Source organism: Monodon monoceros, unplaced genomic scaffold, assembly GCF_005190385.1.
Source record: "Monodon monoceros isolate NGI ecotype Baffin Bay Population unplaced genomic scaffold, NGI_Narwhal_1 Super_Scaffold_1, whole genome shotgun sequence".
Lineage (NCBI taxonomy): Eukaryota > Metazoa > Chordata > Mammalia > Artiodactyla > Monodontidae > Monodon > Monodon monoceros.
Window position 1 is genome coordinate 28,381,807 of NW_021703765.1, and position 15,560 is coordinate 28,397,366.

Genomic DNA, 15,560 nt, shown 5'->3' on the forward strand with positions numbered 1-15,560 from the left:
TAATTTTAATTTATTTTTCATAGTTTATTATTGTTCTGCTCCTTTGGGCTTGTTCCCTTTTTTTTTAAATCGTCTTTCTTTTTTCTGTTGTGGTTTTGATTTACCTTGTTGTTGTTCCAATTATATTTTTATTCTTTGTTATTGTACTACTCCATTTTTTCTTTTCTTTTGCTGTGCTACACAGCTTGCATGATCTTGTTTCCCACACTGGGTGTTGGGCCTGAGCTCCTGTGGTAGGAACACCAAGTCCAAACAACTGGACTAAGAGCCTCAAACCTCAGGGAATATTAATTGGAGTGAGGCCTCCTGGAGGTTCTCATCTCGGCACCAAGACCTGGCTCTACACAACTGCCTACAAACTCCAGTGCTGGACACCTCAGGCCAAAGGACCAGTAAGATGGGAATACAGCCCCAACCATCAAAAAAAAAAAAAAAATTACGTGACAAAAAAATTGAAACTCACATCAAGAAACAAGAAAAAGCTCAGATAAACAATCTAACCTTACAACTAAAGCAACTAGAAAAAGAAAACACAATGTTAGTTGAAAGAAGACATCATAAAGATAATAGCAGAAATAAATGAAATAGAAATGAAAAAAACCCAATAGCAAATATCAGTAAAACTAAAAGTTTGTTCTTTGAGAAGATAAAAAAAGTGATAAACCTTTAGCAAGACTTATCAAGAAAAAAAGGGAAAGGGCTCAAATCAATAAAATTAGAAATGAAAAAGGAGGGATTACATCTAACACCACAGAAAAACAAAGGATCATAAAAGACTACTATAAGCAACTATATGTCAATAAAATGGACAACCTGGAAAAAATGGGCAAATTCTTCGAAAGGTACAACTTTTCAAGATTGAACCAGGAAAAATTAGAAAATATAAACCAACCAATCACAGGTAATGAAATTGAAACTGTAATTAAAAATATTACAACAAACAAAACTCCAGGACCAGACGGCTTCACAGGCGAATTCTATCAAACATTCAGAGAAGAGCTAACATCTATCTTTTTCAAACTCTTACAAAATATAGCACAGGGAGGAACACTCCCAAACTCATTCTAAAAGGGCACCATCACCCTGATACCAAAGCCAGACAAAGATGTCACACAAAAAAGAAAACTGCAGACCAATATCACTGATGAACATAGATGCAAAAATCCTCAACAAAATACTAACAAACAGAATCCAACAGCACATTAAAAGGATCATACACCATGATCGAGTGGGATTTATCCCAGGAATGCAAGGATTCTTCAATATATGCAAAACAATCAATCTGATACACCATATTAAAAATTAAAGCATAAAAAACATATGATTATCTCAATAGATGAAGGAAAACTTTTCAAAAATTTCAACACCCATTTATAATAAAAACTATCCAGAAAGTGAGCATAGAGGGAAACTACTTCAACATAATAAAAGCCATATATGACAAACACACAAAAAACATTATTCTCAATGGTGAAAAACTGAAAGCATTTCCTCTAAGATCAGGAGCAAGACAAGGATGACCACTCTTCCCACTATTATTCAACATAATATTGGAAGTCTAGCCACGGCAATCAGAGAAGAAAAAGAAATAAGAGTAATACAAATTGGAAAAGAAGAAGTAAAACTGTCACTCTTTGCAGATGACATGATACTGTACATAGAAAATCCTAAAGATACCACCAGAAAACTTCTAAACATAATCAATGAATTTGGTAAAGTTGTAGTACATAAAATTAATGCACAGAAATCACTTGCATTCCTATACACTAACACTAAAAGATCAGAAAGAGAAATTCAGGAAACAGTCCTGTTTACCATCACAACAAAATGAATAAAATACCTAGGAATAAACCTACCTATGGAGGCAAAAGATCTGTTTTCTGAAAACTATAAAACACTGATGAAAGAAATCAAAGATGATATAAACAGATGGAGAGATATATTATGCTCCTGGATTGGAAGAATCAGTATTGTGCAAATGACTATAATACCCAAAGTAATCTACACGTTCAATGTAATCCTTATCAAATGACTAATGGCAGAAGAAAACAGAGCAGTTACCGAGGCCTTCAATATGGCAGAGGGGTAAGGTGTGGAGATCACCTTCCTCCCCAAAAATACATCAGAAATACATCTACATGTGGAACAACTCCTACAGAACACCTACAGAGCACTGGCAGAAGACCCCAGACTTCCCAAAAGGCAAGAAACTCCCCATGTACCTGGGTAGGGCAAAAGAAAAAAAACTGACATAAAAGAATAGGGACAGGACCTCACCTCTGGGAGAGAGCTGTGAAGGAGGAAAAGTTTCCACACACTAGGAAGACCCTTCACTTGTGGAGACAGGGGTTGGGGGAGGGGAAGCTTCTGAGCCACATAGGAGAGCGCAGCAGTAGGGGTGCAAAGGGCAAAGCAGGGAGATTCCCGCACAGAGGATCAGTGCCAACCCACTCTCACCAGCCCGAGATATTTGTCTGCTTACCTGCCAGGGCAGGTGGAGGCTGGGAGCTGAGGCTCTGGCTTCTGAGGTCAGATACTGAGGAGAGAACTGGGATTGGCTGTGTGAACACAGCCTGAAGGGGGCTAATGCACCACAGCTAGCAGGGAGGGAGTCCAGGAAAATGTCTGGACCTGCCTAAGAGGCAAGAGACCATTGCTTCAGGGTGTGCAAGGAGAGGGGATTCAGGTTACTGCTTAAACAAGTTCCAGCGATGGGCCCAAGCCAAGGCTATCAGCACGGACCCCAGAGACGGGCATGAAATGCTAAGACAGCTGCTGCAGCCACCAAGAAGCCTGTGTGCAAGCACAGGTCACTCTCCACACCTCCCCACCCAGGAGCATGTGAGCCCACCACTGCCAGGGTCCGTAGTCCAGGAACAACTTCCCCGGAAGAATGCACGGCATGCCTCAGGCTAGTGCAAGGTCATGCCAGCCTCTGCTGCCACAGGCTCACTCCACATTCCATACCCCTCCCTCCCCTTGGCCTGAGTGAGCCAGAGCCCCCTAATCAGCTGCTCCTTTAACCCTGTCCTCTCTGTGTGAAGAAAAGACATCCTCAGGCGACCTACATGCATAGGTGGGGCCAAATCCAAAGGTGAAACCCTGGAGTGGGCGAACAAATGTGAGAAAGGGAAATTTCTCCATGCAGCCTCAGGATCAGCAGAAACAATATCAACAATCAACCTGATGTACCCAGCATCTCTGGAATATCTGAATAGACAATGAATCATCCCAAAATTGAGGTGGTGGACTTTGGGAGAAACTGTAGATTTGAGGTTTGCTTTCTGTATCTAATTTGTTTTTGGTCCTATGTTTATCTTAGCTTAGTATTTAGAGTTTAGTATCACTGGTAGATTTCTTTATTGATTTGATTGCTCTCTTCCTTTTTTTAAAAAAATAATATATATATATTTTTTCTTTTTCTCTTTTTGTGAGTTTGTATATTTAAGCGTCTTTGTGGAATTTTGCCTGTATAGTTTTGCTTTTACCATTTGTCCTAGGGTAGTGTCTGTCTGTTTTGTTTGTTTGTTTGTTTGGGGATTTTTTTAGTATAGCTTTTAGTGCTTGTTATCATTGGTGGATTTGTTTTTTGGTTTGGTTGCTCTCTTTTTTCTTTCTTTCTTTTTTTATTACTTCTTACATTTTTAGTATTTTTTTATTTTAATAACATTTTTATTTTATTTTTCTTTCTTTCTTTTTTACTCCATTTTATTCTGAGCCATGTTGCTGACAGGGTCTTTTGGCTCAGGCTGGGGGTTTGACATGTGCCTCTAAGGTGGGAGAGCCGAGTTCAGGACATGGGTCCAACAGACATATCCCAGGTCCACATAATATCAAATGACAAAAGTTCTCCCAGAGATCTCAGTCTCAATGCCAAGACCCAGCTCCACTCAATAACCAGCAAGGTTCAGTGCTGGACACCCTATGCCAAACAACTACCAACACAAGGAACACAACCACACCCATTGGCAGAGAGGCTGCCTAAAATTGTAGTAAGGTCTCAGACACCCCAAAACACATTACCTGATGCAGTCCTGCTAACCAGAAAGACAAGATCCAGCATAATCCACCAAAACACAGGTAAGAGTCCCCTCCACCAGGAAGCATACACAACCCACTGAAACAAATTTAGCCCCTGGGGGCACACACCAAAAACAACAGGAACTACGGACCTGCAGCCTGTGAAAAGGAGACCCCAAACACAGTAAGTTAAGCAAAATGAGAAGACAGAGAACACACAGTAGATGAATGAGCAAGGTAAAAACTCACCAGAGGAAACAAATGAATAGGAAATACACAGTCTACCTGAAAAAGAATTCAGAGTAATGACAGTAAAGATGATCCAAAATCTTAGAAATAGAATGGAGAAAATACAAGAAATGCTTAAAAAGGACCTAGAAGACCTAAAGAACAAACAAACAATGATGAACAATAAAATAAATGAAATTTAAAATTCTCTAGAGGGAATCAATAGCAGAAAAACTGAGGCAGAAGAATGGATAAGTCACATGGAAGATCAACCAGTGAAAATAAATACCACAGAAGCAGAATAAAGAATGAAAAGAATTGAGGACAGTTTCAGAGACATCTGGGACAACATTAAATGCACAAACACTCAAATTATAGGGGTCCCAGGAGAAGAAGAGAAAAAGAAAGGGACTGAGAAAATATTTGAAGATATTATAGTTGAAAACTTCCCTAATATGGGAAAGAAAATAGTCAGTCTAGTCCAGGAAGTGCACAGCCCCATACAGGAAAAATCCAAGAAGTACACCAAGACACATATTAACCAAACTATCAAAAATTAAATAAAAAGAAAAAATATTAAAAAGAGCAAGGGAAGAATAACATACAAGGGAATCCCTATAATGTTAAGAGCTGATCTTTCAGCAGAAACTCTGCAAGTCAGAAGGGAGTGTCAGGAAATATTTAAAGTAATGAAAGTGAAAAACCTAAAACCAAGATTAGTCTACCCAGCAAGGATCTCATTCAGATTCAATGGAGAAATTAAAACCTATACAGACAAGCAAAAGTTAAGAGAATTCAGCACCAGCAAACCACCTTTGCAACAAATGCTAAAGGAACTTCTCTAGGCAGGAAAAAAAAGAGAAGGAAAAGACCTACAACAAAAAACACAAAACAATTGACAAAATGGTAATAGGAACATATAAATTGATAATTACCTTAAATGTAAATGGATTAATTGCTCCACCAAAAGCCATAGACTGGCTGAATGGATACAAAAACAATACCCATATATATGCTGTCTACAAGAGACATACTTTAGATCAAGGGACACATACAGACTGAAAGTGTATGTGGAAAAAGATATTACATGCAAATGGAAATAAAAAGAAAGTTGGAGTAGCAATTCTCATATCAGACAAAATAGGCTTTCAAATAATGACTATTATAAGACACAAAGAAGGACACTATATAATGATCAAGGGATCAATCCAAGAAGATATAACAGTTGTAAATATTTATGAACCCAACATAGGAGCACCTCAATACATGAGACAAATGCTAAGAGCCATAAAGGGGGAAATAGACATTAACACAATAAGAGTAGGGAACTTTAACACCAAAACTTCACCAATGGACAGATCATCCAAAATGAAAACAAATAAGGAAACACAAGCTTTAATGATACATTAAACAAGATCGACTTAATTGATATTTATAGGACATTCCATCCAAAACCAACAGAATACATTTTCTTCTCAAATGCTCAGGGAAGATTCTTCTGGAGAGATCATATCTTGGGTCATAAATCAAGCCTTGGTAAATTTAAGAAAACTGAAATTTTATCAAGGGTATTTTCCGACCACAACACTATGAGACTAGATATCAATTATAGGAAAAAATCTATAAAAAATACAAACACATGGAGGTTAAACTAACCAAGAGGTCACTGAAGAAATCAAAGAGGAAATCAAAACATACTTAAAAACAAATGACAACGAAAACATGACGACCCCAAACCTATGGGATGCAGTTCTAAGAGGGAAGTTTATAGCAATATAATCCTACCTCAAGAAACAAGAAAAATCTCATAAAACAACCTAACCTTACACCTAAAGCAATTAGAGAAAGAAGAAGAAAATCTGGAAAGTTAGCAGATGGAAAGAATAATAAAGATAAGATCAGAAATAAATGAAAAAGAAATAAAGGAAACTATAGCAAAAATCAATAAAACTACAAGCTGATTCTTTGAGAAGATGAAAAATTGATAAACCATTACCCAGACTCATCAAAGAAAAAAGAGGAGAGGGCTTCCCTGGTGGCACAGTGGTTGAGAGTCCGCCTGCCGATGCAGGGGATACGGGTTCGTGCCCCGGTCCAGGAAGATCCCACATGCCGCGGAGCGGCTGGGTCTGTGAGCCATGGCCATTGAGCCTGTGTGTCCGGAGCCTGTGCTCCGCAATGGGAGAGGCCACAAAAAAAGAAAGAAAAAAAAGAGGAGAAAACTCAGATCAATAGAATTAAAAATGAAAAAGCAGAAGTAACAACTGACACTGCAGAAAAACAGGATCATGAGAGATTACTACAAGAAACTCTATGCCAATAAAATGGACAACCTGGAAGAAATGGACAAACTCTTAGAAATGCACAACCTTCTGAGACTGAACCAGGAAGAAATAGAAAATATGAACAGACCAATCAAAAGCACTGAAATTGAAACTGTGATTAAAAATATTCCAACAAACAAAAGCCCAGGACCATATGGCTTCACAGGCGAATTCTATCAAACAGTTAGAGAAGAGCTAACACCTATCCTTCTCAAACTCTTCCAAAATATAGCAGAGAGGAAAACTCCCAAACTCATTCTACAGGCCACCATCACCCTGATCCCAAAACCAGGCAAAGACGTCACAAAGAAAGAAAACTACAGGCCAATATCACTGATGAACATAGGTGCAAAAATCCTCAACAAAATGATAGCAAACAGAATCCAACAGCACATTAAAATGATCATACACCATGATCAAGTGAGGTTTATCCCAGGAACACAAGGATTCTTCAATCTACGCAAATCAATCAATGTGATACACCATGTTAGCAAATTGAAGGAGAAAAAGCATATGATCATTTCAATAGATGCAGACAAAGCTTTTGACAAAATTCAACACATATTTATGATAAAAAACTCTCAAGAAAGTAGGCATAGAGGGAACTTTCCTCAACATAATAAAGGCCATATATTACAAACCCACTGCCAGCATCATCCTCAATGGTGGAAAACTGAAAATATTTTCACTAAAATCAGAAAAAAGACAAGGTTGCCCACTCTCACCTCTATTATTCAACATAGTTTTGGAAATTTTAGCCACAGCAATCAGAGAAGAAAAAGAAATAAAATTAATCCAAATTGGAAAAGAAGAAGTAAAGCTGTCACTCTTTGCAGATGACATGATACTATACATAATCCTAAAGATGCTACCAGAAAACTACTAGAGCTAATCACTGAATTTCGTAAAGTAGCAGGATACAAAATTAATGCACAGATATCTCTTGAATTCCTATACTGATGGTAAAAAGCCTGAAAGTGAAATTAAGAAAACACTCCCATTTACCACTGCAACAAAAAGAATAAAAATTTATCTAAGAATAAACCAACCTAAGGAGACAAAAACCTGTATGCAGAAAATTATAAGACACAGATGAAAGAAATTAAAGATGATACAAATAGATGGAGAGATAAACCATGCTCTTGGATTGGAGGAATCAACATTGTGAAAATGACCATACTACCCATGCAATCTACAAATTCAATGCAACCCTTATCAAACTACCACTGGCATTTTTCACAGAATGAGAACAAAAATTTTACAATTTATATGGAAACAAAAAAGATCCACAATATCCAAAGCAATCTTGAGAAAGAAAAATGGAGTTGGAAGAATCAGGGTCCCTGACTTCAGACTATACTACAAAGTTACAGTAATCAAGACAATATGGTACTGACACAAAAAGAGAAATATAGATCAATGGAACAGGATAGAAAGCCCAGAGAAAAACCCACAAACATATGGTCAACTTATCTTTGGTAAAGGAGGCAAGAATATACAGGGGAGAAAAGACTGGCTATTCAATAAGTGGTTCTGGGAAAACTGGACAGCTACATATGAAAGAATGAAATTAGAGCACTCCCTAACACCATACACAAAAATAAACTCAAAATGGATTAAAGACCTTAATTTAAGGCAAGACACTATCAAACTCTTAGAGGAAAACAGGCAGAACACTCTATGATGTAAATCACAGCAAGATCCTTTTTGATCTACCTCATAGAGAAATGGAAATGAAAACAAAAATAAACAAATCAGACCTAATGAAACTTAAAAGCTTCTGCAGAGCAACGGAAACTATAAACAAGATGAAAAGACAACCTTCAGAATGGGAGAAAATATTTGCAAATGAAGCAACTAACAACGGATTAATGTCCAAAATTTACAAGCAGCTCATGCAGCTCAATAACAAAAAAAACACACCCCAATCCAAAAATGGGCAGAAGACCTAAATAGACATTTCTCCAAAGAAGATATAGATTGCCAAAAAACACATGAAAAGATGCTCACAATCACTAATCATTAGAGAAATGCAAATCAAATCTACATTGAGGTATCACCTCAACCACTCCGAGTGACTTCCTTCAAAAAATCTACTAACAATTAATGTTGGAGAGAGTGCAGAGAAAAGTGAACCCTCTTGCACTGTTGGTGGGAATATAAATTTATACAGCCACTATGGAGAACGGTATGCATGTTCCTTGAAAACCTGAAAATAGAACTACCATACGATCCAGCAATCCCACTACCTGACATATACCCTGCGAAAACCATAATTCAAAAAGGACCATGTATCACAATGTTCATTGCAGTTCTATTTACAATAACCAGGGCATGGATGCAACCTAAGTGTTCATCAACAGATGAATGGATAAAGAAGATGTGGCACATATATACATTGGAATATTACTCAGCCATACAAAGAAACGAAATTGAGTTATTTGTAGTTAGGTGGATGGACCTAGAGACTGTCGTACAGAGTTAAGTAAGTCAGAAAGAGAAAAACAAATACGATATGCTAACACATATATATGGAATCTAAAAAAAAAAAAAAAGTTCTGAAGACCCTAGGGGCAGGACAGGAATAAAGATGCAGATGTAGAGAATGGGCTTGAGGGCACAGGAATTGTAAGGGTACACTGGGATGAAGTGAGAGAGTGGCATGGACATATATACACTATCAAATGTAAAGAGATAGCTAGTGGGAAGAAGCTGCATAGCACAGGGAGATCAGCTTGGTGCTTTGTGACCACCTAGAGGGGTGGGATTGGGAGGACTGCATGGAGATGCCAGAGGGAGGAGATTTGGGGATATATGTATATGTATAGCTGATTCACTTTGTTATAAAGCAGAAACTAACACACCATTGTAAAGCAATTATACTCCAATAAAGATGTTAAAACAAATACTAATGGCATTCTTCACAGAATTAAAACAAAAAAATTTACAATTTGTATGGAAACACAAAAGACCCTGAATAGCCAAAGCAATCTTGAGAAAGACAGAGAGAGCTAGAAGAATCAGGCTCCCTGTCTTCAGACTATACTACAAAGCAACAGTAATCAAGGCAGTATGGTACTGATGCAAAAACAGAAATAGAGATCAATGGAACAGGATTGAAAGCCCAGAGATAAACCCACCCACATATGGTCACCTTATCTTTGACAAAGGTGGCAAGAATATACAATGGAGAAAAGACAGCCTCATCAATAGGTCGTGATGCAAAACTATAGCTACACGTAAAAGAATGAATTTACAGCAGTCCCTAACCCCGTACACAAAAATAAACTCAAAATGGATTAAAAACATAAGTGTAAGCTCAGGCAGTATAAAATTCTTAGAAGAAAGCACAGAGAGAACACTCTTTGCCATAAAACACAGCAAGATGTTTTTTGATCCACCTTCTAGAGTAATGAGAATAAAAACAAAAATAAACAAATGGGACCTAATGAAACTTAAAAGATTTTGCACTAACAACAGAAACCATAAGCAAACAAAACAAAAAGACAACTCTCCAAATGGGAGAAAATATTTGCAAAGAAAGCAACTGACAAAGGATTAATCTCCAAAATATGCAAGCAGCTCACGCAGCTCCATATCAAAAAAGCAAACAATCCAATCAAAAAATGGGCAGAAGACCTAGGTTGACATTTCTCCAAAGAAGACATACAGATGGTCAACAAATACATGAAAAGATGCCTAACATCACTAATAATTAGAGAAAGGCAATTCAAAACCACAATGAGGTATCACCTCACACCAGTTAGAATGACCATTATCAAAACATCTACAAAAATTAAATGCTGGAGAGGGTGTGGAGAAAAGGGAACACTCCTGCACTGTTTTTGGGAATGTAAATTGATACAGCCAATCTGGAGAACTTTACTGAGGTTCCTTAAAAATCTAATAATAGAACTAGCATATGACCCAGGAATCTTACTACTGGGAATATACCCTGAGAAACCATAATTCAAAATATATATGTACCACGATGTTCTTTGCAGCACTATTTACAATATCCAGGACTTGGAAGCAACATAAATGTTCATCAACAGATGAATGGGTAAAGAAGATATGGTACATGTATACAACGGAGTATTACTCAGTCCTAAAAAGAATGAAACTGAATTATTTGTAGTAAGGTTGATGGACCTAGAGTCTGTCATACAGAGTGAAGTAAGTCCGAAAAAGAAAATCAAATACCGTATGCTAACACATATATATGAAATATAAAATAGTGATACTGATGAACATAGTGGCAGAGCAGGAATAAAGGTACAGACATTGAGAACAGACTTGAGGACACCAGAGAGGGAGGAGGGGAAGTTGGGATGAAGTGAGAGAGTAGCACTGACATATTTATATATGTCAATGCTAGTGTAAAATGTAAAATGAATGGGTACTGGGAAGCTGCTACATAGCACAGGGAGATGAACTTGATGCTTCTTGATGACCTAGAGGGATAGGGAGGGTGGGAGGGAGGTTCGAGAAGGAGGGGATATGGGGTTATACGTATACATAACTGATTCACTTTGTTGTACAGCAGTAACTAAAACAACATTGTAAAGAAATTATACTCCAATAAAGATGTAAAAAAAAAGAATGACACCAGAATCAGCCATAAAATAAAAATAAAATAAGATGAAAACTGTTTCAATATACAATAAGTATGCAAATTAAAAAAAACTAAAGCTGAGATCATCAAAGGCCACACCCTCATTGTAAGAGTGAATAGGAAATAAATCTTAGAGATAAGCATCTTCATATTTCTCATAAAACTTAGCAGTTTGCCTTACACATTATGAATGGTTAGTATATTTTTTCAAATAATTATTTTTCTTATTAGAGTTTACAGAAGACATTTTTCTCTTCTGAAAATATCCTTTGAGTATCATATTGTGCCTGGAAATATGTTCAGGCATGTAATCATGATAAAAGACCTCTTATTGGAATCTGAAGGGAAAAAATATCAAATTAATCCCTCAGAATTCTCCTTATAGAAATTAATCTTGCAAAAAATTATGATACAGATTTATGTCACTCATTTATTCATTCAAGAATCCAAGAAAGCCAAAGCCAGGAGAATTTGTTTCTCAACATTTTTCACAAAACCATTGTCCTGGGGCAGCTTAACTTTTTCTGAGTGTCAGTCTCACTGAATCTATTAATGATTATGATCTGGATTCTGTGCCACAAAAATCCTGGAAATTGTGGTATACTTTGTTAATCACTACTCAGTCACCTCAGAATATTTGGGGGGTTCATTTTCTTTTCTTCAGCAAGTGATAATGTTGATATTCCATTCTTTTTTGAAACCTTCTTCTTATTGCAGTAAGGCAATCCTGATTCTAGTACCATTTTCAAAATATTCTCCACCCCACTCTTTCCTCAGTTCTTCCTTTGCCTCTCAAGTGCAGGGATGAATAATTTTACAGTCCTTGTGGACCTTAATCCCAGTTTTATTTACAGTATTTAGCATGATATCATTGCAACACATATTTTTCATTCAATGCATAAATGAAAAAGTACCTTCTATTACTCCTAATATGAAGGTCTTCTGTTAGATTTTCACCTTTTCATTGACCTTTGCATCTGACTCCATTATGCAGAAGTCCTTTAGCTACAAAACAGTGCAAGTAATGCAACCTATGACACATTCATCAGAGTTATTGTTGTAAATTGTCAGAAATGTTAGCTGGTTTGTGATTCCCTTTCCACAATAGGCCTCAATAGAGAAGACTCTGGTAGTACACTTTCTATTTTTACATCACCCACTCAACAGGAAATAGAGACTTAGGACCATGAAACACAAATATATTTACCTGTGTGATGATACTATCAAACTATATTAAGTGAAATATTATGCTGAAGTCCAGCTACATATTTTCCTCTTCTTTATCTATCAATTTTGTAATTTGTCATAGAAGGAAATATAATTATTGCTTTTATGAAGTCTGGTTCTCCATTCTCTCCCTATAAAATTGAGTATAAGTGCTCACTGTGTCTTTTACACATGTTTATCACACACCTAAAACAATTTAACTACCTTCTTAATACAGAACAAAATATTCTGTTCAACTAGAAGCAGTAGAGAGATGTGTGGTTAAAATATGAGTTCCAGATCTATATTGGGCTGTTCATAGCCCCATCCCTGACTTATGAGCTTTGCAAACTTGGGCACGATTTCTTCAACTCTCTCCACCTATATTTCTTCATCTTTGAAATGAAAGTAATAATACCTATGGCATAGAGATGTTGTGATAATTAAATGAATTTATTCATGTAAAGAACTTGTCATGGAATAAGAACTGAAAAATATAAGAGAAATAAATGCAATATTGATACTCTTGAAGGCAAGGACAGTATCTGAATTCCTACTGTGTTCTAAGCATGTAGTTTAAGACCATAATCCACCAGAATTCATCACACCAGAAACTCCTCAATATTAGAGATTTAATGACCCTTTCTTATTCACTAGTCCCCGCACTCCAATTTCTTTCTTACTTTTCTCACTGCTCACTGAGCCCATATTTTATACATAATAGATAAATATGATGCACTGTGATACTACATGAAGCCAAATCCATATCTGAATCTGGATGACACTAAAATAAGTCGATTTAATAAAGCTACCTAATTTTTATCTGATTTTAGACATAAAAATTTTGTATATTAGTCCAAACAAAAGTAGTTTACTAAAACATTTACTTTCTTGTTAGATGTTTCGGTGTCAGAGAACATGTGTCCAGAATGAAGTCATCATTCAATAGCTAGATGTTTCTGTCTAACCATCTGTTTTGGACTCCTTGATTGAACACCTGTTTGGTAACAGAATTCTCCATTTTTTATCTAAATATTTTTGTTACAAAAGGTTATGTCTTTTGCTGATTGAAATAATTTTATAATAAGACAAAAGTTTATTCCAATTATTCTTCTTAGATCTTGTTATTCTATCTTGAATTTCTGAAGAGTATTCTTCAAGAAATCGCGTTAATGTCAGTTTGCAGAAATTTTTATTTTCATTTCTCCATAGATCAGAAAATTCTTGAATTTTTTATAGCTTATAGTTTAGCTATAAAAGACTCAGTTGAGTTCAACTGGAGCATTCAAAGGTATAGCTATGATCCCAGGCTGGTTGACGTTTAGTTTACTCTTTCCTTATTTTTCTTTCAGCCTGGAAATTCAATTTAATCACAACTAAAACATGTTTTCCTCAGATTTGGTTGGATAATTTAAAAGCACTTTTTGTTTTCCATTTTTGGTGCCACCAGGCAGCAAATGTCAATAGCAATCTGATTGATGATTCTCACTTACCAGTTAGCCAGAGAAAGGAAAGTTTGATGCCCCGAGCCAGCTAGAAATGAGTAGCTCTATCAGATCACTTTCTCAACACTTAAACCATGCTAAAATCCTAATGCATTTCTGAGCCCATTAGTTTTATGAACTTACTTAGAGTGACCTACTTGTTTCTGAATAGACAGGCTAACTTCCATGAATAGCTCAGCTCATTTGAAATGGCTGTTCAAATTTTCTAAGCTTCCACATGACATCCTTATCTGAAATACTTTCCTATAAATTCTGTGCAGCTGGATACAGCATTATTCATTGAGTTTCTTTTTCTCTCTGACTCTTTTGAGATAATCACATCATTAGGGCATTATAAGGGAAGAGATGTATCCAAGCTCCTATAATCCCCAGGAGTGTGATTTCCTTGTGGTAATTATACCCTCCTTCCAAGATGTTTTATACTATTATTATGGTGCTTATTGATCAAATATGACAGAGATATCTGATAATATAATTATGTCACCTTATCATGCTTTAATAAATAATATAGGAAAGATGACTTCTGCAGTGAGCTTGTCTAATGAGGCCAAGCATAAGGGGAAAGGATCTGTAATACAGCTAATGTTAATTTGAAGAGCTTAAGTAACAGAAACATTAAAATCAGATATTTTGCTGTGAATGATTAAACAAAACAGGGTATATCAAATAAGTCAGGGTATATCCAAGTACTGCTCCCTGTTCAACCACTTGAAGAAGAGTTTGCCCATTCAGATGTGAACATTTTGGCAGTTAAGTGTCTTTTGAGGCATGAACATATACCTGAGATTCGTTGTTTCTCTGTTTCTGGACTTGTCCTTACCCTTGTATCTAACATAGTTGCTATAAAGTTGAATAAATATGTGTTTGAAACATTGGCTATTATTAAAAATGAGCTTCTTATGGTCATTTATTTAGTAACATCTAATGAGTATTTCTCACTCACTTTCTTGAATATTCCCAGCTTTTCCCTTTAGTTTTTTATATTTCCAAGGACTGTATTAATCAGTGATTGACAGACCATCCTGATTATAATTAAAAACCATCATTTTATACATGCAGAGATCCTTCTTTTAATGGTATAGTGATATGCTTATTACCTAATTAAGGAATATTCTTCAGACTACAGCCATGATGGTGACTCTTATTAAGCAAAGAATAATCTAATCAGCCTTGAATTGTCTACTCAAAGGAACAAAAAGAGTACCTGAATCAGAAATTTCATGGGGCATAGTACAAGAAATGAGTTTGGCAATATAGGATGGGGCAGGAACTGAGCATTGTTTTAGGTACTGTGCTCTCCAAATTGAGGACAGTGCCTGCCACAAAATCAGTATTCAAATTATGTGGAATAAATGGATGAATTAATGGAGGAACCAAGCCAGTTAGAAAATTTGAGGAAACTAAACAGTAAACCATTTGGGAAAAGATTAAATGAATTAATTCACTAAAACACAGACATAGTAAATGTTTAGAAATGTTAGATGGTATTATTATTCAATTATTATTTAATTGTTAAGTTCATTATATTGTAATTGACTAAGCATAGTCAATTTCCTCTGTTAGAGGAAATCCAAATTTATTCCAAAACGGAGTTTCAAGGGAGAGAGAAAAGAAGGAAAGAAAGAAAGAAAGAAAGAAAGAAAGAAAGAAAGAAAGAAAGAA